At 32.1% G+C, this 23,214-nt stretch overlaps 1 protein-coding gene and 1 long non-coding RNA gene across 16 annotated transcripts in view; one reads left to right on the top strand and one right to left on the bottom strand.

Moving 5' to 3' along the window:
- The window catches only part of LOC148608912 (transcription factor ETV6-like), a 53,645-nt gene that overhangs the window by 3,344 nt on the left and 27,087 nt on the right, over positions 1–23,214 (top strand). For 3 of the 15 annotated variants that reach the window (XM_088543285.1, XM_088543282.1, XM_088543275.1), the window contains exon 1: positions 16,761–16,867. The exons of 1 other annotated variant lie outside the window; for it this stretch is intronic. The gene's annotated coding sequence lies outside the window, so the exon portion shown is untranslated. Of the gene's footprint in view, positions 1–4,075; positions 4,319–10,077; positions 10,188–10,914; positions 11,039–16,609; positions 16,868–21,421; positions 21,441–23,214 lie in introns of those variants that run through there. 11 more of the 15 variants (XM_088543271.1, XM_088543270.1, XM_088543276.1 and 8 more) reach the window with 10 other exon arrangements.
- On the bottom strand, positions 784–21,428 carry LOC148608913 (uncharacterized). Its single transcript, XR_015914845.1, has 3 exons — positions 21,321–21,428; positions 7,155–7,215; positions 784–2,857 (listed from the first exon to the last, which is right to left on the bottom strand). It is a non-coding gene; the product is annotated as an uncharacterized LOC148608913 (long non-coding RNA).

The raw sequence follows: 23,214 nt of genomic DNA, 5'->3' as shown, positions 1-23,214 counted from the left end.
TTGCAATAAGTGGCTTAACATGGGCATAAAAAGATGTGTCAAGTCACAAAGTAGTGAGAAGTTGTTCGACGTTTTTCGGCAAATATGGGCCTCAGTACAGGTTTAATGGAAATAGTCGATTCAGACATTAGTAAACACTAATAATTGAACGGTTTTCTTTTGTACGATAGTGGAGCTATAACTTGTACATAGAATCATCACTTGAAATGTTTGATGCGATCAAGCTGATGCAAGATTTTGATTAGATCTCTCCATACGTTATTTGTCTACACCTTTACCAAAATATACGCTATTATTTCTATCTTGTGCTCTATTTGTAACGACACTAATACATTATATTACTGTGTCAAGGTATCTATCCATCTTTCACAAGTATTTTTGTCAAAACAGATTGCAAATTTGTAAGAATGCATCTAAATTCTTTGTCATAAAATATCGGAAAACAGGTTGAATTGTATGCCTACTCAAAATGCAGATAGTATTTGTCCATCGTTTTCACAAGAATATTAATCTTTAAGCTATTTTGTTTTGGCTCTGAATGTCAGTTTATACATATTAGTTTTAACTCTGATATTTACTAGACGCGATGCCTTTTTTGTACTTGCTGTTATATTATTTTTTTCTGGAATGTCGTTATCAAAAGATTCATAATGCCTAAATGAGGATGAAATATAAGTGGAGGTATGGTCACAGTTAAAAGTGTTTAAAATGTACATAGCATTTCAGGTCGTTTTTCTGGAAAATTGATCTCATTTTGGTCTACAAGTAATTTGTGTGGAATATATGAAATCTTGTTACATTTTATGTATTATATATTTTGTTGAATAATTAAATATATGCCTTGTAAATCTTTATGAAATGGAGAAAAAAAAAGACAATAAACCAATGGTAGAAATCCAATCAGCGTAACACGAACCACGGTACGATATATTTACCCAAACTTCCCGGTATATTCAAAGAGTCCAAAGGTTCAATTGGCGTCTCTGGTATCCAAGAAGATTCCTTTTTACATAACAGTAAATACTAAACTAGTCTCTGTGGTAACACAGTAACTAGTCCCACCTTCCAAAAAAAAAAAAAAAAAAAAAAATTAAAAAAAAAATTAAAAACAATAAATAAATAAAAAAAATAAAATCAACTGCCGTACAATATGGAGGTATGATATTTTAAATACCATCTTGCCATATCCCGCCCACCTAAAACTATTACATGTTTATCTTAACAGAAAATGAACACAAGAACAATGGTGTAAAATCTTTTTTGTCAGATTTAATTTGGACTTGATTATGAATTGGAGTAGTTTTGTTCTTACCATTTTTGGTTTACAAATATACGCAATAAAACAATGCAAATATTCAAAGAACATAGGTCGGGTTATCTGGTTACATAGGAAATTATAATTCTAATGAGTTAATAATTAAAATCAATTCTCTGCTCAATAACGACAAAGTTTGTTATCACTAACAAACATCTGTGAAGTACTTTCATGGCTTCCGACTCTAATGGTTTCTTGATCACTTGACAGTTGACTATTATGTAAGTCCAGTATACGTACTCTCCCCTGTTGCATTTAGCTGTTCCCTAGGCAACAACGGTAGCATGTTCAAGATGGCCAACATTCTGAAATAATCAACCAAGCAGTAGCAGAATCGTTATACAATTTATAGGAAAGTTAATGTGATGCTGGAAATGGCGTTTGGTTTTAAACAATGATTTAGAATATGTCATGCTTATGACGTCAAACGTATTTGATATAAATAGAAACCAAGTCCCAGAAGTACTCGAATATAATTCATGAAAGAAAAATGCATTCGCTTTTACTAAAACAATCAATCTTTAGGCGATACTTTCTATTATCAATATTATTGACGGTGTTTTTGGCAGTTTTAGTGGCTTTGTTAAATAAACATCATAGTTTACAATAGCTTGGGTAGTAATTTGATGGTGATATAAAGTTTTTAATAGCTTTGATAGTTTTGTTTGCGAAACATAGTTTTTAATTTTTAATAAATTTAAACTTTTTGATTGCGAAACATATAATTGTTATAGCTTTTATAGTTTTGATAGTGATACTTAGTTATGAATAGCTTTGAAAGTTTTGATGGCATTACATAGATATAAATAGCTTTGATGGTTTTGATGGCATTACATAGATATAAATAGCTTTGATAATTTTGATGGCATTACATAGATATAAATAGCTTTGATAATTTTGATGGCATTACATAGATATAAATAGCTTTGATAGTTTTGATGGCATTACATAGTTTTGAAAGCGCTTATGGTTTGACGGCAATAAATAGTTTTTATAGCTTTGATAATTTTGATGGCGATACATCATTTTTTAGAGCACTGACAGTTTTAATGGCGATACATAGCTTTTATAGTTTTGATAGTGATACTTAGTTATGAATAGCTTTGATAGTTTTGATGGCAAATAAATAATTTTTAATAGCTTTGATAGTTTTTAGTGCGATACCTAGGTCTTTGAAGGTTTGAGAACATAATTTGTAATAGTTTTAGTAGTCTTGAGGGTGATACATAGTTTTAATAACTCTGCTAGTTTTCAGGGTGATACCTAATATTTTATGGTTTTGATGGTTTTGAATGTGATAAATAGTTTTTAACGGCTTTGATAGTTTTTGATATATTTTATATTTTACAATCTCCTGTTGATCCATTTCAACTGTATCCTGGAAGAGATTTTCTAATGATAGTACTTTAAATATGAATGCATCAAATTATCCCATCCAATGCAGCACCTTACGGATGCACATTTGCAGTTCTCTTTTATAATGCTATGGCTGTATAAAGCTGCAGGTCCTCCACTGTCTACCCAACAGCATCAGAGATTGACCTATCGTAAATGTTAAAAAAATGCAACATGTACTACTGTTAATGCTCTATATTAATTGACCAAGTAGTATCAACGGAAGTGTCGATAATGAAAATTATATGAAGTATATACAGTCTTGTCTGTCTTGTGGATATGATGCACATAACGCTCTGCTAATATAGATTCAAAATAGTTCCAACCCTTCACAGTGATTTGTCCAATTGGCATCTCGAATTTGCAGCCTTGCCACGAGTTTGGATTTGCCTTTAGACTTCATATTTTATTATGATTGATCAAAGGACCAACGAATCATATTCCCAGTAAGTAGTGAAGTCCTGATTTACTTTTGTGTCTTTGTATGTTTTATTTAGGTTATTTCATTTTCTTTGTTATGTTTGTCTATTTTCCCTGTCTAGTCTTTGTCCTTGAAATAATTGTTTTGGTTTTCGCTCGAATCTTGGTTCCCTTGATTGGTATTAATTTAAAGAGGAATGGATAAGGCCTCAAAAATCTAGTTTAACCCAAGCACATATTTCAAGCGCCTGTCCATAGTCAAGAGTTGTCGGTCATTAATGTGTCTTTGTGTCGTTAAATAATTTTTGATTTTGAAGAATATTCCTCGTTTATTTCCATGGATATTATTTCGTTTGATGGCATAGCCTTTTAGAGATTACTTAAAAGTATGTTTACACTTCTTGAAGACCTTCAGGTGATCTGAAAGCATTTTGGTTTTAGGTTATACACTCGGACATTTGTTGCGTTTCACTTATCAGTTGTTTTTTATTACGGTATGATCAAGTCTAGCTTTATTCGGTTAATATAAAAAAATAACATTAGTTAACTACAATCATTAACGTTTTTATTGTCATATTTCACCGACAATATTTTGTTTTACAATTTGAGAGTAACCGATATTTAAAACTATTCCAGAGAATTCTGTTTTAGAAACATGCTGAGTACCTTTTGGAAAATTGTATTTTCAACAATTTCGTAAAACTGTCGTACCGTTAATATAAAAGTTCAATACAATAAACGTTTCTATGTACATGTTTAGATACAACGTAAAATTTATAAGTGTCTAAATGAACGTTCTGACATTCTTTAGAAATTTCTCTAAATTGCATGTTCAAGGACTAATGTATTATTCATTATCACATGATAAACATCCTCCATTCTGATAAACTGCAGAAAATTGACTGCCTATTCCTGTTCATGACTAATATGACACCAATATATCGCAAGATAAACTCCTCTTTATTGTTCTTATATTTCATATCAAGTTCAATAATTTATTAAACAATAAGCAAAAATCAATATGTCTACCAAACAGGGAAGCCTATATAACGGATGTTATAAACAACTCGTGTACGGAAGTGATGGGAAGTGCTACTTAAATGTTATCGACTGGTCCTGCTAGGCGAGATAAAGGTAATTAGATGGCGATGTAGTATTATGCTTTATCAACTCTCTAAAGTATGAAACGTAAGTTTTCTTTATTTTTATAAATTGCATTATTTGACGTTGTGATACGAAAAGGACGGAATAGTTCTTGTCAAAACAGTAGAAATAATTTTGTTTGAAATCAAACCTTATTCTTTAGAAACAAATGACGCAAAATTTTGTAAATAGCAGGTTTGCTGAGCAGAATGTATATCTATAATATCCTTTAAAGATTTTACATAATTCGTTTGCTCGGTCACTTAATACTGGTATCTATGCTGCTTTACATAGACAAAAATGAATTTAACAAGATTTTTGTATAAGTAGACAAAACTCAATATGGGTTTGATATAACTCAGTCACAATTACGATTATTAAAAGCCTTTCCACAATGGCGGATATAAGTACTCTAACCTGTTCAGCTTTTGACGCATTCTAAATTAACACATATTAGGGTAGGCTCTCGTGAAATGTGTTTTTGCTATTGGTAGCTTACCACTCTTTCCCTTTTAAACTTCATGTGATGGAATATTTGCATTGGCAAATAGAGAGGTTATTTATATAAAAATCATACAAATAAAAGTTTCTTTATGCAAGAAAATATTAAGATAAAGAACCCGGGTGCCGAGTGAAATCTTATTGTTTCCAATGTTACTGATTGATATCTTAATGTTTCCTATGTTACTCAGTGAAAGCTAACTATGACCGAGGAAAAGCTTACTGTTACCAAGGTTACCGAGCAATATCGTACTCTTCCCAAGGTTACCGGGTGATCGCTTACTGTGTCCCAGGATACCGAATGAAAGGTAACTGATCCCTAGGTGACCGAGTGAAAGGTAACTGATCCCTAGGTGACCGAGTGTAGGGTAACAGATCCCTAGGTGACCAAGCAATTTATCTTACTATTCCCTAGCTTACCGTGAGAGTTCTTAGTATTTCCTGGCGAACTTTGCTCTTTGCTGTTCTTCGGCTTACCAACACTTGCTATGTGATGACTAACTGTTCCTCAGGTTACTGAGAGATATCTTATGTTCACTAGATTTCCAAACGTTATCTTACATTTTTCCCGGGTACCCAGCTGTATCTTACTGCTCCATAGCGTATCGAGAGATATCTTACTATTCCTTACCTTACAATGCGATATCTTACTGCTCTTTAGCTCACCGCGCAATTTATTACAGTTCCTTAACCTACCAAGCAATATATTACTGCTCATTAGCTTACTATGTAATTTCTTACTGCTCCATAGCTTACCGTGCGATATCTTACTGCTCCCTAGCTTACCGTACGTTATCTTACTGCTCCCTAGCTTACCGTGCGTTATCTTACTGCTCCCTGGATTACTGAGCGATTTATTACTGCTCCATAGCTTACGGGAGATATCTCACTGCTCCATAGCTTACTGTGCGATATCATACTGTTCCCTAGCTTACCGTGCGTTATCTTACTGCTCCATAGCTTACCGGGTGATTTATTACTGCTCCATAGCTTACCGTGCGATATCTTACTGCTCCCTAGCTTACCGTGCGATATCTTACTGCTCCCTATCTTACTGGGTGGTATGTAACTGTTCTTTAGCTTCTTTAGCTAGCAAGTGATATTAGATAGACTATTGTTCCCCAAGTATAAGAGTGTTTCAAGGTTATCGTTTGCACATTACCGGTTTTGAGGCTTTTCATTGTTACTGTGTTTTTAGCATTAATCTTTTTTCTAATATTGTTCTGACTTTATTTCATTTATTTTCCAATGATTTCTTAACTCCATATTAGCTTTAATACTTTTATATACATGTAAGATAGTTTTAGATTGACAGTATATAAAGTTGTGTAATATTGAATTTCGTGCAATTGTCATAATATTATAAACAGACATCTAAGGAGAAAAACAACGATCTCAATTTTTTTATTCCCTTTAAATTTATTAATTAAGATTTGACATTTAATTAAAAAAATCTAAATTATATTAATTGTCCATCGCTAATGGTTAGGGGTACCTTAGATAAGCATTCAACAGACAGAAACTACTGTTTAGCAGCATTTCTCTTAAGATAGTAGCATTTCTTACAACATTTGGAATCCCGTATTTAAAATAATTTATCATATCATTAACTACCATAAATCGAAGAGGCTTAATTTCTTGTATGAAGCATGTGGTTACAATAATGTGCCTCCTTCGACTCTGGTTAAAATTATCGGTGCTGGAAGTGACTTCCTATTTCGATATGTTTTTGTTTTAGGTACTTTTTGTATGCAAATGTTGTTTTGATTCTTGAACTTCTTTGGTACTTTGTTCTAAGGCTACTGATGAGAGGTTACTCCTTGAAACACCTGTACAGGCTACCAAACTTACAATATTGATATGGTTGATATTTTTGTATTCAGTTTAAAATTCAATGATGGTATGTCGTGCAATATTCGTTTCTATATAAAGGAGAATCAACACCGACAATAACTTTATCATATTTATTCTTTATGAAGGTAAGATTGACATGATAGATTGTACATTTATGAAAGTTTGTACAGTCATTGTGAATTTTATTTATTTATTCATTTGAATTTTGTGAAATTGCTTTCATATGAAACATGATAATTGCCAAGAACTATTTAAAGAGTATTTATGGTAAAGATAAATAAGATATGAAGGAAAATCGAGGAAGACACAAATTATGGAAGGAATCTACAAAGGTCAAAGGTTATTAAACATTTTGAAAATTAAAACAAATACAAACGAATGCAAATACAGCGATTGAAAAAGCAACATCTTAAAAAAGAAAGAAAGAAAGAAACACATGTATTAACAAACTTTCAATAAAATTAATTTGACTTGCAAAGTACCATGTTGATATACAATATAGCTATATCGCCTTAGTTATATTTACTTGTCAATTAGTATTGCCTGGTCAATACACCTTCTTATGCCAATGTATCCCATCCAAAAGTCTACAAAATATGTAAAACGTCAACATAAATACATGAGAAATCGACATGAATATAATTTCATATCCTTATCTTAAAAGTAGATTTAATCATCGAATAATTTGACATTATATAACTTTGTGAATATGCGTCATTTGCTTTATCATTGCAAAGGTATCTGTATGTTGACTACAATATAAGCAAATTTTATCACTTTTTAGTCTTGGACAGTTATTTCCTTCATGTTGCCTTAACTTTGGTCCTTGGTATAGGAATTTTCTTAAAATGGCCGCCTTACATTTAGAGATTTTTCTCAAATAGCATTACTTTGTGTCACAAGAAAGGGTTTACCTTTAATTTGCCCTGCCTTTACCTCTTATATTAGGATTCACTTCCAATGGCTTCCTTACATTTAGTCCTTGAGATTTTCCTCAAATAGTCGAAACTTAAGTAATTAGAAAATGATTATCTTCAAGTTGCCATTCCGAATGTATTTGGATATGAATTTTCTTGAAGTTTTCTTACTTTGGTCAGTTGATAGAGAGTGTCCTGTTTCTACTTTTCATTTCTATCCACTGTAAGCCAATTCCTTTGATAGGTTTGTCTTGCCTTAAGTCTTTGGATAGGAATTTCTTTCAAATGGCGTTATCGTTTGCCCATAAATAGAACTTTCGTTCAAATTTCCAGACTTTTTTTGTGATGCACAATTTTTTTCTGCGCCTCTTATCATTTTGGTGTTCCTAGCTTACTTTGCCAAGGATGTTATCCTCTTCCTATGCTTAGCTCGGTTGGCGTTCCTACCTTGGGTTGTCCATGGTGTTTTCTTTATTATATTCATTGCTTGGTGTATCCGAAGTGTTCTCATCTTGATGTTCCTACCTTGGTTTGCTCAACGTGTTCCTAGGTTGGATTGCACATGATAATTTTCTTTTGGTTCTCATAGCTCGGTTTGCCCAAGCGTTATCAATTTGTGTTCCTAGCTTCGGTCGCCCATAGTGATTCGCTTTTTATTTACATTGTTTGATGTATCGGAGGTGTTCTCGTTTTGGTGTTCCTAATTTGGTTTGCTCAAGGTGTTTTCCCTTTGGTGTTCATAGACGGATTTGCCGAAGGTTTTATCATCTTGGTGTTCCTAGCGTGGTTTGCCCAAGGTTTTATCATCTTTGTGTAACTAGCGTGGTTTGCCTTTGGTGTTTCTTTTTGGTTTTTATAGCTTGGTTTGCCCCGAGGTGTCATTTCTTTGGTGTGTTAGCTTGGTTTGCTCATGGCGTTTTCTTTTTAGTGTTCATAGCTCGGTTTACCCTGTTTTTTCCACATGGTGATTCTAGCGTGGTTTACTCTTGGTGTTTCTTTTTGGTGTTCATAGCTTTGTTTGACCCATGGTGTTTTCCATTTTCCGCTATATAGATGACGTATTATCTTTAAACAATCCTAATTTTGGAGATTTGATACATCGCATCTACCCAAAGAACTTGAGATAAAGGATACTACAGACACTGTGAAGTCAGCTTCAATCTTGACCTACACTTAGAAATCGATGGTAAAAGAAAACTACTTGCCAAACTTTACGACAAACGTGATGACTTTTCATTCAGAATTGCCAACTTTCCTTTCATCTGTGGCAACATCCCTTCAGCACCTGCGTATGGAGTGTTCATATCACAAATCGTACGTTATGCCAGAACTTTCCGAAACTATGCAGACTTTTCATATTGCGCTAGAATTCTAACAAATAGGCTTCTGGTTATGCTGCTACAAGATTTTATGGTCGTCATCATGAACTCGTGGATCGTTACGGTGTATCCATATGTCATAGTTTTCCTTTCCTCTTTCGTCTACCCAGGACTTGACTTTTTATGAGCAATTCGACGGGTGTTTCTAGAAAAGCAGAGGACGCTTACCCTACCGTTGCACCTGATCCATGCTTCCAGTTTTTAGTGGAGTCCGAGTTGCTCATTTGCTTTTGTTACTTTGTATGTATGACTTTAGTTACTTTATGTTCTTTGTTGTGTATATCTCTTTTCCATGTCTGGTCTTTTACCCTGGATTGCATTCTTCCGATTACCGCTATGACCTTGGTTCCCTTGATTACTCTTACATTATCTCTAAAAATGTACCAGCTTATAGCGGCATTATTGTAGTGATTCATTTTAGAGTTATTATTAGTGCTAAGTATAGATAAAGTGTTAATTGTTTTTATAATTTCGTTTTACATTTTTTTCATATTTTTTTATAAAAGATAAATATAAGATAAACACGATTTTTGCTAGTTTCCAATTGAATATAGTTGGCCTACAAAAAAAAATAAGAATCACAATATGCAATGTATATTTCTGTCATATTTGTACACTAGATTAGATAAGGTGTTTGGCACGTGACTAAATGTGATGCCATCATTTACATTGTTTTGCATTAAAACAATGAAACAGACTATAAATATACGAGGAAGTCGTTTTGATTGGTTATCATCTGCCCAATTCAAGTCCACTTTCCGGGTGTAATCAGGTGTAATAAAGTCGGTGAACTTGTCAAGAACCTTGTCACAATGAAAGGTATTATGTATGTATAATACATAAAAATACGATGTCATTTACTGGATGTAATCAATGTTTTGTTACGTCCTGTGTGTAATAGTTAATAGGAAGTTGAAACACGTAATCACAACTACCGGAAAGCAATTACTCCGTCTAGGGATTAACCAGCACAGCTTGCTTCAGGATTAAATCACATCAGATTTATAGAAGTAAATCAATTTGAAATCAATAAAGGTTACATTTAGTTAAACTTGTAGATAAAAAGAAATTTTAATTATATTTTATAACTTTTCATAGGCTTAAAATAGAAATAGGAAGTATTGATAATCTCACTAAAGGCAAACACGCCCTTTATCACACAATTTATATTTTCATGTAATCATATTTACATGTATACATCACAGAATAGGCTATTTTTATCTCGGTACATTATATCATCTTATATACACAGGCAACTAAAAGGTATGTTTTATTATTTTCATAGTCCTTGTATGGATTAAGTCCTTGTTTGGATATTGTTGAGTAAGACCATTTTGGTTTGGACATAAATTGATATATTGAACTTACAGTGCATACATTCATCAAAAAAGATGTAATGCAACAGACTTGCGTGAACATATCACATACAAGTTTATTTTTATTCCAAATAGGAAAAAAGATAATAATCATTTAAATATCTTTCTTACATTAGAGGAAGCCTCGGAAATGAAGCTGATTAGTCGAGATACATAGAACAAAAATCATCTTTTTCGCTTACAATACATCGACTTTGCGTAATTCTTATTATAGTAACATGTAACTATTAATTACAGATTAGATTTGTTTTAGTAATTTGAAGAGTCTTTAGAATAAAGCAATGACTCGATAAAACACGTTGAATAATTTTAGTTGTCAATGGGTCATGTACCTACCCACTTCTCAATGCTTACAACTTGATAAAATCATGTTATAAATGTACGCTTACGCTAGCAGGCATGTGTCATATAAAAGTGTAATGATTATAAGGGGAACTTAGTACTGTTAAATGCTAGACGTGTGTATAATATAGAGGTTCATAATTGATATGAATTTTTGCTAGGGCCACCAGTTTTCAAATAAACATCAAAATATATCTAAGATTGCTATTTCATTGGCTTTCCTTGAAAAAATGTCTGAATCTTTCTCATAAACGTCAACCTGGCAATGTATATCCTTTCAGGAACTGATTAGATGCATTAACCTTCCTTGAAAAAAATAACCCACTTTAAGGAATGATATACATACTACTGAGGTATTACAACACCAAATTCCACACAGCATACAAATAACCAAAGGCAAGTTTGAAACTAATCGAAATTTGTAACTGATCAATTTTTTGTTTGTGAATTTCGCTTTCAGTTTCGCTTAGCTCGAATAAATCAGTAATTAACTATGAGATATACTGATTACAGAACATTTTCATGGGAGCAATGTTTTCACAAAAAAGGTAAACCATTTCAAAGTTTTGTTAACAGTAAAGTTCTTCTATAAAAGTGAATCATTAATATTTTATTAGTGGTTAGCTACTCCAAAAAAATTAAATGTATAGAAATACCAAAAATGTTCTACCATGTGCAATACATACATTTATTAATTAAATTTTATATCTATCTAAATTCGAGGTTAGACAAGTCTGACTATATTGTTGGTGGATACCCTCGATAATTTTAGGTTCTCCAGGAGTGGCATCGACTCAGTTGTTATAAGTAATACAAATCAACCAATCATATAAATTGCAAATTTCGATATGATGTACACATGTTTCAAGGAGCAAAGTAAGAGTTCGTTTTAACGGTGAATTTACTCTAATGAAATGGACTGTTAGAAAGTTTTATGAGAGATAAACATTATATCGAGGATATGCATATGAAGGAAGTTGAAATTTTATAAAGTTTTATAAAAGATAATCTATTGTATAGAGGCAATGCATAAATAAATTTGATCAGCTGATCTATAGAAGTAAATCATTCTACGATAATCAGATTACTACATATAGGTAATGCATTAGTACATTTATAATATTAATATTATTCAAATATAGTAAACCGTTAGAAATTTTTCTAAGAAATATGATTTTATAGGGGACGAAGTACTCATAACGGTAATAAACAAAAAAGCAAGATATAGCATTTAGCAACACTGAGAGCCAGAATTCAATCTGACAGGTACATTCATCCTGTGGAACTTTCCGGGATTTATTGATTTAGTGCATGCTTAATGACGAAACAGTTCCGAATGATAAAAACACACTGAAGGCACGAGACCACAATTAATTTTCAAGCGCATTTCAATATACACATTTGTATAAATTTCGGCGCAAACTGAATAAAACTTCTCTGGCCTAAAGATATGTACAAACAGGATTTTATCTATAGATATGTAAAATTTTACCGTCATTTTTCTTAATTAATACATATGACCCGGAGATGGGGTAGACATGACAAATGAATTGAGTTAAGTCCTGAATTTTAACCTTCTTCCACTGAACCAAATCACAACTTTTAGTCAGAATTGATTAATAAAAAAAATCCCATGTAATTTTGACCTATTTTCTACCAATTAGAGGCAAAACATCAGCAAATCAGTTTCTAGTAAAAATATGAAAAAATGTAGAAGGTACCTACTACCAAAGTTGGAATTATATTCGATAAATATACAACGAAAACGAACTAATTGTGTTCTCATACCTGAATGTAGAGTAAGCTAGTTTCGTATCTTAATATATGAAACATTTCGGACCACCGACAAGTCGTCCAAAGACTACTAGAACTTTGTTCGTAATAGAAAAGGCCACTCTAGTATAAAGGTCGCCCTCCTACTGGTTAAACCTGCCTCATATTATAGCAGCAAAACATTAGAAAGTTTATAACATTGACGGCCATAATAAAAAAATTGCCAACTGATAAACTATAGGCGAAAGTAAATAAATTCTGTACAACAAATTGAAAACAAATAGCAGAAAGTTAGAAACAAAGGTCTGATGGAAATGGTAAACCAGGCTTTATAGCACGCTATACCTCTCGCCCGGTATATAGTAATATAAACATGCAGCATAAAATTACCACCAGACAAAGTGGATAAAAGATTAATATTCAAAACAGTACAAAAAATTATTGATGGTATTAAGAAAATCAGTTGTTTTAATACGACTAATCATTAAAAACATAATTTAGGACTTTGAAGTATCTTAAGCTTTAATGCTACTTTTGATAGGTTACTCGCTGAAACACGTGTATGCCATTCCACAATTTGCGATTGGTAACTTTGTATATAAAAACCACTAGATCGATGCCACTACTAGTAGAACGTATGTCTCCTGATTAGCCCAATAGTTAGATCTGTCTAACAAATTCGAACAATGTCATATATTTATTCTCCGTAATTTAGCACTATGTTTGAAGCCCTCAAAGCCTGAAGCTTTAATCCATGTATTATACGTAATAAACTTTGTTTTGCATTTTGGGTTTTTGGTGTTGATTATCTCCTGAATGAAATTTATTTTAGCATCTTAAACTTCCTAAATTTTTGGATCGAATACTGTTGATGAGAAATTTAATACGCGTACAGTATACAAAAATATGCAGTATGTGTATGTTCCTTAATATTTGATTTTAGAAACCCCTGAGTCGATGACACTGCTAGTAGGTTCCCTAAGGTTATTTGGCAGCTCTGTAGTAAGATTAGTCTGGCGCAAAATTGATCATAGTCTATTAAACTAAATTTTCAGTAGTTGGAAATTGGAGATCCTTAAAATACCTAAAATTCAAACGTTGTTTTCTCGGTGCTAACTTTGGTTACTTATTTTGTGATTTTAGTACTTTGTTTTAGGGTCATGAACTTTCAAAATATTTGATTGTTGCTGCTGAGAGGTTATTCTTTGAAACACATGCACACCGAAATTTCCAATATTAATATGACTGGTACCTTTGTGTTTATTGAGGCTGCTATGTAGAGGTAAAGCATTAGAACGTTTGATCAAATGTATGCTCCCATGGACTGGTTAAGCAATTTACTGTTTAGTATCAGTTCAGTTGCTATTTGGCAGTTTTCAATTATTAAAAATCTACATCATACCAGCAATACTATAGAGGACAGGTATTCAACTAATTGGAAAAATACATTATTGAACGAATGCTTAATTTTTATTAATAGGCGACAAGAATGCCGAAACAGTAAATAATTAAGTAGTAGTCTTTAGTAGTAGTTATTTCCCTTGATTTTGAATTCTGCAGTACATTCTATATGCATTTTATCTCTTATGAAACAATGGTTATATCAAAAGCCAAATGTAAATTTCTTTCAATTATAACATTTTAAACATAAAATCAAATATAAAAATATGTAGGCTTTTCAACCATGAATCGCATTTTTTATCCATCTGTACCATGAAAACTGATTTGTGTCATAGTTTCCCTTTCCTCTGTCGTCGACCTTGGACTTGACTTTTTATGAGCATCTCAGCAGGTGTTTGTAGAATAGCAGTGGACGCTTACCCTACAGGTACACCTGGTACATGCTCCCATTTTTTAGTGAACATGAATTTCTCATTTACTTTTGTTACTTTGTATGTATTATTTTGGTTATTTTATGTGCTTTATTGTGGATAATATTCTTTTGGTTTCCACTAGAATCTTGGTTCCCTTGATTACTCTTGTATGATTCTTATCTGGAGTGCTACTTGAAAATTTGATTTTTCAAGCATATTTTTAACCTGCAATTTCTCATTCTTTCATTACACTAGAATTATATATTTCAGAAAAAAAATATTAATGCTTTAGTAACTGCTTAGTAAACTAATCATATAATCTTGCTAATTTGAATATTCTGTACAGGTGTTTCAAGGATTAACTTCTCATCAGCAACATTAAAATCAAATACAAAGGATCCAAATAAAAAATGTACCCAAAAAGTTCTCAAACCCAAAAATCGCGAAAAAGAAAGCCAAATCCAGCACCGAGAAGTCCTACTATGTGAAGTACTAGGAATGAAGCATTGGTGTTTTATGAATTTTTAAATTTGCATTACTGCAAATTTCGATTAATAACATATTAACTGGTTCGTGGTCAGACAAGTCTGACTACTGGGTTTGTGAAAACTATCGGGGACCTAAGGTCCACCGGCAGTGGCAGGGACCAAGTGGTTATAAAGTACAAAAAATGCCAGTCATATATATAATGTAAATTTCGATATGCTGTACACTGTTCCAAAAAACCACCAGCAACATGAAAATGTATACAAGAAATTCTCAAAATCAAATAGAAGTATCGAAATAGAAAGCCAAATCCAGCACCAAGAAAAATTACCGTGTACAGTACAAGGAATGAAGCATTGGTGAATTATGAATGTAATACTGCTAATGGCAAACAAGTCTGACTAGTGGAATAGCCTGGGGGAGCTTTGGTCCACAAGCAGTGGCATCGAATTCAGTAATGTAGAAGTATCGAAACAACTGAAGATCGGGCATTGAAATATCTAAAACCAGTTTTTGACATTGAAAACAAATCTTCATGCTTATTGCATAGCAACATAAAGACACTCACTGAAAAAAACTGAAATTGCGCTAAATGTGTAATATAATATTTAATATAAAATTTAACAAGATATTAAAATGTTTTGAAGACCAGAAAAAATGCCATGCATTCTGCAAAATTTTAAATATTACCTCATCTCTAACTAAAGTGGAATTATCATTTTACTCGGCAAAATAAGAAACGCACCACTTACGTTTCTTTATTAAGTTGCATATATGTTTTTAAATAACTGAATTAAACTTAAAGTTTGACATTTGGAAGTGGAATCTATAGCTTAAAATTTCGCGAAAATAAATTTTCATTTCATGTTAAAAATTGTTGCAATGTTAAAGTATTTCAAAACATTTTACCTGTGAAAAAATGTGTTATGTTGCTTAAGTTGCCAAGTATAGTTTATTAAGAAAACAAATCTTTTTTTAGATATATTGACATATGAACACATTCATAACACAATATTTGATGATGCTTATTAATGATTATACATTTGGCTACATATTTGATACTTCGTAATACTGAAGACTCCGTCTATTTCTTTCATACTAAACACTAAAAGTAATTCCTTTATGAAACAAAGTTTGTGTGTCAAAGATCGCCTGTGATGACTTTAAGGTTGAAGGACAAGGTTTTGTGAGTTTAATTGTTGTCAATATTGTGGAAAAAAAACAATTTGAAAAGTTTCTAAAACAGGAATCAAATACATAGACCTTATGCATTTCTTGTAATTTTTACCCATGTTGAAGCTCCCCCCACTAAATATACATTTCAATGGCAATGAATGTAATGAGCCTTTTGATACGTTTCTATGAATATTGCGATAAAAATAAAACTTTATACAAGTATATGATAACTATTTATACTTCTTAGACATATGGAGTATGCTATAGGGAAAATTACCAGTACGGTCAAAAGTAGCCAAGAGAGGTATTCCAGTCCACAAACCAAAAACATATTTTTCACTTAAAATACTTTAAGAGGGGAAAAATTCCTGACTCAGTACACAAAATACTAACGAATGTTGTATTTTATGGACTAAGATTTTCTGATACTTCAGTAATTGTTATTGAACAATAAAATAAAATGTGATCTATTTGTTTTACTTGGTAAATGTTAGGAGAACATGAAATGAGATTAGACATTTTTTGAAGTAATATGATTGAAATATAAAATCAACTGTAAATATTGAACGACTCTTGTCATCATCGCATTAAAGAAAAGCATGTTGACAAATTGATTTGGATTGTCTGTGTATACTTTCTTTCATAGAAAAATACAAATACGATCATTTTGTTTACCTGTGCAATTGATACCTCAGATTATCTATATTGCTTGGCTGCTATAATAGGTGTGTGAAAATCTTGTCATAGAAAAATTACTTAAAGTTAAATATTACACTGCTCGGATAGGTAATTGATTATACCGGCTTGTCGGAAATATATACTTAGTCATGATAACAGATAACAATAGCTAATCGGAACGCTTCCGTTCAGGGGTCTATACACATAGGTAATAGACTGTTTACACATGGTTGATAATCAGTTATAACGTTTGTTTCATTGTTTCTAGGATTAGATCATAATTAATGCAACGATAACAGTAAGTTAATCTAAACATCTTTACCATCTGCATTCCTATAATGCGCTTTGACTTTTTTCTCGATTAATTGAGTCTGTAAGCATTTTCCCTTTAGAGTCTATTTCCTGAAACTTTTAGGTCGGATTAATCTACATTAAAAGCAAGAATGTGACCAAGTTGCATAAACGTTGAAATATGTTATAAATATATCAGGTAGCGTTGTATACTATCGTAGGCCTAATTTTGAAATGAACAATTGTCATGATAACCGTTTGTTTTCGTTCATTTAGGCCAACGTGCAAATATGAAACGTTTTATGTTAATGGACATGGTCATGTAGTTAGTATTTAAATCTTATTATATTTATTTTGCGAATATAAGCAGAGGCAAAATAAGGTTACAGGGTTCACAAGTTATTCATATATATATATATATATATATATATATATATATATATATATATATATATATATATATATATATATATGTTTAAAACTAGACATTAGTTTAGAAAAAAATACTTGAAATAAAGAATGCCTTATGAAAATACTTGGGGGAAACCACAAAATAGGACGTCTAATATTGAAAATGCTGGCTTCGTATGACGAAGTAATAGATGCATGAGAAAGTATGTAATAATTTTAATAGGTTTCCAAGTTAAGTGTAGACGATTCGTTGATCACATAATGACCAAAGAGATAAAATACATAGACTCAATGCAAGCATTTTGGTTATTTTAGTTTAGTCATTATTTATACCTTAGATGAAGCGAATATGCTTCTTTAAGAAAATATGTGTATATAATTCTTTACAATTTTTTATACCATGTTTTAGTGGAGTCCGAGTTGTTCATTTACTTTTATTACATTGTATTTATTACTTTGGTTATTTTATGTTCTTTGTTGTGTGTGTCTTTTTTGCATGTCTGGCCTGTGTTCCTTGATTACATACTTTTGTTTTCCGCTAGAATCTTGGTTTTCCTGATTACTCTTTAAAGATATTAGTATTTTTTTAAATTTGAATATTAACGAAATTGAATATTTGAGGTTTAATTTCCAAGAAATAAACAATAGGCACAGACAATGAAAAGACATCCTTCATTTTGACAATATTATATAAAAAAGATCGGTTTAAGATACAGTTCATACAAAGAAAAGACAAAAGATTAACGAGAGAATGTGTTATATCATTAATCTCCGAAGCTTCAAAATTAATTCTTTTTGACCGATGATGTAATATAACTATGTAACATTTATGTTTAATCCAGATGTATATATTATTATGCCGCCTTTAAATATATTGGAAATGATTAATGGTCATGCTTTTATTTATTAAATAAATGTATTATATTAGTTATTTGTTAATATCAATATATTTGTAATGCGTCAGGTTTTATGTTTATATAATTTCATGTTCGATATCCATTTTGTTTTTTGTTTTTTGTTCTTTGTTTTGTCTCGGCATGCATACTTTGTATGCATTATTTCGGTTATTTAATGTTCTTTGTTGTGTATGTCTGTTTTCCATATCTGGTCTTTGTCCCTTGATTACATTCTTTTGATTTCCGCTATAACCTTTGTTCCCTTGATTACTCTTACTCATACAAACATATTTACCAATTATTGAAAATATTAGTTCAATTTTAAAATTTATTAATTTTGTTGATCATAAAGGTAATAAAATGGAAACGCATTAATAAAATAAGCTTCATCAAAAAACACCCATAAGTGTTAATTTTCTTTATGGCATGCATATAGTATGATATTGATAATCTGAAATAACTGAAGGAATCATTCTTACTAGGAGCAATAACTTATATACATACAGCCCCGTGCAGGTCCGGGTGTTAAAAGAATAGGCCTGTAGCAGCGCTAAGCTTGTCGTAAAAGGCGACTAAATAGTGCTCAGAAACCTAGCCGGGGGCTAGGCTCTGCCCACAGAGCAACTGGGATGTGTGCCCCAGGTGGTGGAATGAGGTACCCCTGGCGTGTTACATGTTGGGGTTGTCAGGCTATAATACGGAAAACCTGACCGCAAACCATAGTGGTGCACCGTGTTGGGAAAGATGCCACGTTCCTCACACGTTAAAGAACCCTGCTGTGGTATTCGATAGGAGTAGGAACCTTTGCGCTCCGCCACAGGAGGCTAAATTGCCCGACTTTACCCATCCCTCCCTTTTTCTAGTGGCAATCAAAATTTGTCGACCCTACTGTCCTTGTGTCCCATTCCGTTTTTCATTTCATCATCATTTCATGTTCATTTTATCATCGTCTGAATATAGCTGAAATATTGCTGCTCGGATGTTAAACCCCAACAATCAATCAATCTTATATACAAACATGCATGAACGAACAATTGAAAAAATGAATGGTTTAATTAAAAATTTTAGTCAATCCTTTTGTTTTATATTTGTTTTATAGTTTTACACCTTTACCCTTCCTAAATTATGAATTTCAATGGACCAATTCCGTTTAATTCTAGAACATTGTGCGAAAGAAAAATTATGAATGGAAAAAATAATATTCTTTTGAAATGCCTTTTGAAATGCCTTTCCTTATTTAAACGGGGATGATTTTATAAGCTAGTGCAATACTGATGAGCCACTTATAACCCAATATGTGCAATCCATGTGTCAACAACGCCTTTTACACTCCCTTCTTTAAGAGTAGTAACACATTGAAAATCTTTCTTAATTTACTATTTTACAAGTCAGGATTCCTAGCATTTTGGTTTCGACAAATATTCCCGTTATTCTGAAAAGTTTGTCTCATCCTACTTTTAATCGATTGTCCATTCTAAAATCATATAAATGTGAGTTGTTCGGATATAAATAATATATATGTTTTCCACTGTCGGAGACAATAAAAAAATATAAATGGGGATTTCCTCAATTAAAATGTCAAAGGTGCAGTAATGGCTATTTTATGTCAAGTCAGCTGCAACAAGTTGAAATAAATACTATTTTTTTGGTAGGCAGAGAAAGTTAAAGAAACGTTATTGTCTTCATCAGCTTTTTAATAAAATCCTTGACGCCCAAAGGTGATGATGTTTTCATTATTTGTGCTCTTCAAATATATGCCATAACCTAAATTCCTTAGTAATAGAAGACAATTGAAGATGATGTATTGGCGCATTTTATTGTACGCTTTCAGAATATGAAGACAATAATAGAAACTGAAAAAAACTTGTATATGTAATTGTAAATATACACAGATATTTCATCAATTGTGGTTATAAATACAATATTCGTACAATAATTACACCGCAGTGTTCGTTGCATCTGCAGTGTAATCTTTATCATTGTTCAATCCTATTTCAAAAACATTATTGCCCGGTTTAAGGATGCTCATTTGTAAGTGATCGAACTATCTTAAATAAGGTATTTTGCAAATAAATAAAAAAAAAACTAGTAACGAATGGGTGGTAGGTTTTAACTAGCAATAAATATTTATTCAGTGTATACATATACACACATACTTTCCCAGTGACATTAGATTATCATACGTTTAGGTAAGTGTCAAGAAAGATTATTATTATAGTTATTATAATTATTGCTATTATTATTATTATTATTATTATTATTATTATTATTATTAGTATACTATCTGTAAAAACAATTAAAATAATAAACAATATAATTACAGTGTTTCTGTGCATAAATAGTTTACAAAAAAGTAGGAAACTGATAAGAAATGTGAAGAAAACTAAATTTTCATTGTGGCAAATCTTAAAATACCCAACAATCAAAACTTACTTGTATTAGCTTTATTGACCATTTAAAATGAACTAAAGACTCTCGAGATATAAAGTCCATTATTGACCCATACAAATGCTTTTAAATGACCAGGTTGTATGGGGAGCGCTCACAAACATGTTTAACTCTGCCATATATTGTATGTGCATTGTTATTCGTTTTAATAGTTTCACTTCATTTATTTTGGGGTCTTTTACAGCCTACTTTATGATATGGGTTTCGCCTATCATTGAAGACATTGTGGTGACCTGTAGAAATTTAATTGCCGGTTGTTTGACATTTGGTGGATGACTGTCTCATTGACAATCATACAACATCTCCTTTTCATATAAGAAACGGCCAAATATACTGCAGCAATTTGTATACAAAGCTTGATATGCAAAGCTATTCACAAAATACGAAACAGTGCAGAAAGAAATAAAAGTACAAACCGAAATAAACTTAAATATTAAAGTATAATCAGGTCTTGATTTTTGCATGGCCTTGACCCCGCTGTTGTGGTGCTCAGTTTCTGTATTAGATATTATTTAGCTATCAACAGCGTCAAATTTAATTTTAAGAAGAAGTTAATTTCATATTTAGTTGAAATTTTCGATCTACTACCCCCGCAAGATTTAACTATTCAAATACCATATATTTATGTTTGTGGTGTGTTTATAAAGTTTCTATTTATTTATAGATCTATCAACTAAGTTCAATTTTTCGGAAGTTAAATCTTACCTGAAATGTAATTTAACGAAAAATAAGTGTTTTCCGTTTTTGAAAATGTTTAAATCCTCAGAAAGTACTACACATTTTGATGTCATTGTGTATTATGGAATAGTAAGCGAAGAAGTGAAGGTAAAATGAAAATGGGTTTCCATTCATGTAGTAAGGGCTTTCCTGAACTAAAATAAAATCTTCCGGTTGATGTACCAGTCTTCAATAATAAATTCGGTGTTTCAACTTTTTTTTTATTTATCTTCCATTTAATATAGATAAGGATAATTTCTTTGCCAATTATGGACTTTTTGCATAGTTTTAAGCATATAATTTTTAATAACACAAATAATAAGAAAGACAAAAAACAAAAATCATTCAGTATTGTTCGACCGCTAGTGCATGTAGTGACAACAGAAAATCATGGATGTTGTAACAAACACAACTCATGTCACATGATACGAGTAGTCCCCTATGGACATATCGCATGAGCTTTGGAATTGGACACCAAATAGAGGGTAAAAGGTGTTTATTAGTGAAAGGTTATCATGGTTTGTAGTAAGATCAAACAAATGTTCTGACTAACTGTTGACCAACATGCATTCACGTTCAATATTAATTAACACACAGAGCTACGAAACACCATGGACAGTCACACACTTCACATGACGTGTCATGGCTTGTGTCATACACAATATGGTTACACAGTGAACACCAAAAACGTGATATCATAATGTAATAGCACACTTTACTTAATGTCAGTAGATAGTCATCCTTTATACTCTGCAGTCCTACCACATCACTTGTTACTCCCGTGGTGGTATTAATTTAATGTGGATCCTGAAAATTTCGAAAGATCTTTTAAAGAAAATCAGTTCAAGACAATATCTGAATATAATAGCATTAAAACCTATGTTTTTTCAACACTGTATACTTCTATTCCCCATACTCAGTTAAAATCCAGACTTAAAAACAGTATACATCGTTGCTTTTTCCAAAATACGATGGCACACCTATATACAATTATATAGTTCTTGGTAGAGATTCCTCATACTTTGTAAAAAATAATTCCAAACCATCTTCCAAATATACAGAGGATGATGTTTACATAATGCTGGAATTTTTAATCGATAACATATTTGTCCAGTGTGTTGGGCGTATTTTTCAACAAACGGTCGGCATTGGAAGAAATTGTGCTCCTTTACTTGCTGACATATTCCTTCACTCTTATAAGGCTGATATTAAAACTGATTTGATCCAAAAGAAAGAATATCGTTTGGCTAGATCCTTTAATCTCAGTTTCCGCTATATAGATGACGTATTATCTTTAAACAATTTACTTTTGTCACTTTGTATGTACGATTTTAGTTAATTTCGGAGATTTGATACATCGCACTTACCCCAAAGAACTTGAAATAAAGGATACTACAGACACTGTAAGGTCAGTCTCATATCTTGACCTATCAATGGTAAAGGATAACTATTGACCAAAATTTACGACAAACGTGATGACTTTTCATTCAGAATTGACAACTTTCCTTTCATCTGTGGCAACATCTCTTCAGCACCTGCGTATGGAGTGTTCATATCACAACTCATACGTTATGCCAGAGCTTGCCGAAACTATTCAGACTTTTTGTATCGCGCTAGAACTCATATATACAAATATGCCTCTGGAACAGGGTTATGTTGCTACAAGATTGAAGTCATCACTACAGAAGTTTTATGGTCGTCATCATGAACTCGTGGATCTTTATGGTGTGTCCATCTGCACCATTACTGATTTATTCAACGGGTCATGGTTTTCCTTTCCTCATTTGTCTACCCCGGAGCAGCTCGGCGGCGGGTGTTTCTAGAAAAGCAGAGGACGCCTACCCTACCGGGGCACCTGGTCCATCCTCCCAGTTGTTATTGG

Source organism: Perna viridis, chromosome 8, assembly GCF_037379345.1.
Source record: "Perna viridis isolate PV_CMFRI_1.1 ecotype Kerala chromosome 8, ASM3737934v1, whole genome shotgun sequence".
NCBI lineage: Eukaryota > Metazoa > Mollusca > Bivalvia > Mytilida > Mytilidae > Perna > Perna viridis.
Note: the sequence above shows the minus strand (reverse complement) of the source record. Positions and strands in the feature narration are given on the sequence as shown.